Source organism: Callospermophilus lateralis, chromosome 5 (assembly GCF_048772815.1).
Source record: "Callospermophilus lateralis isolate mCalLat2 chromosome 5, mCalLat2.hap1, whole genome shotgun sequence".
Classification (NCBI taxonomy): domain Eukaryota; kingdom Metazoa; phylum Chordata; class Mammalia; order Rodentia; family Sciuridae; genus Callospermophilus; species Callospermophilus lateralis.
The window spans coordinates 66,003,679-66,004,330 of record NC_135309.1 but is presented as its reverse complement, the minus strand read 5'-3'; positions in this window follow the sequence as shown (position 1 = coordinate 66,004,330).

The window sequence follows — 652 nt, the reverse complement described above, 5'->3', positions numbered from 1 at the left end:
GTCATATGGCCATATATGCCTGATTTAGGCAGTGTTTAGTTTCCTTTCTCAATTTGTATAGCACAATCATTTTCAAGGTTACCTGAGAAACTTGGGAATTATCCTAAGTACTTTCTCCTAAGAACCTTCCCTTCTAATTGGTAAAAAAACTGCTAATTATGAACCGTTTTCACATCTATTTTATATACCTTTCATTATCACTACTATGATTGCTCCTCTTAAACCCTTGTCACAGCTCACTGGACCACTCTATTAATCTTCCAATGATCTCTGTGTTCCCAAAGAGTTCCTTCCAAACTAGGATCTACATAGCACCAGAAGTGTTTTCCTTAGACATAAGAATCATCCTTCAAATTCTTCAGTAGTTTTTCAATGTCAATTGAGAAGGAAAAATCAGAAGCTCTTTAATCAACAGACATAGTCGTAACTGAGATTTAGACGCACTTGCATATTTATTTTCACTTTTTTTTTTGCTATACCAGTGGCTAGTTTTATATTTTTATCAAGAAGTTGTTTCCCAACTAGATAATAGTAATGATGACAGTTATATAATTTAATGCCTATTTATGTATAAAATAAATTTAAAAAGTAAAAGACTGAATTTTGATTGCAGCATTTCTGCTAAACATTGAGCACATAGTGATAAACAGTG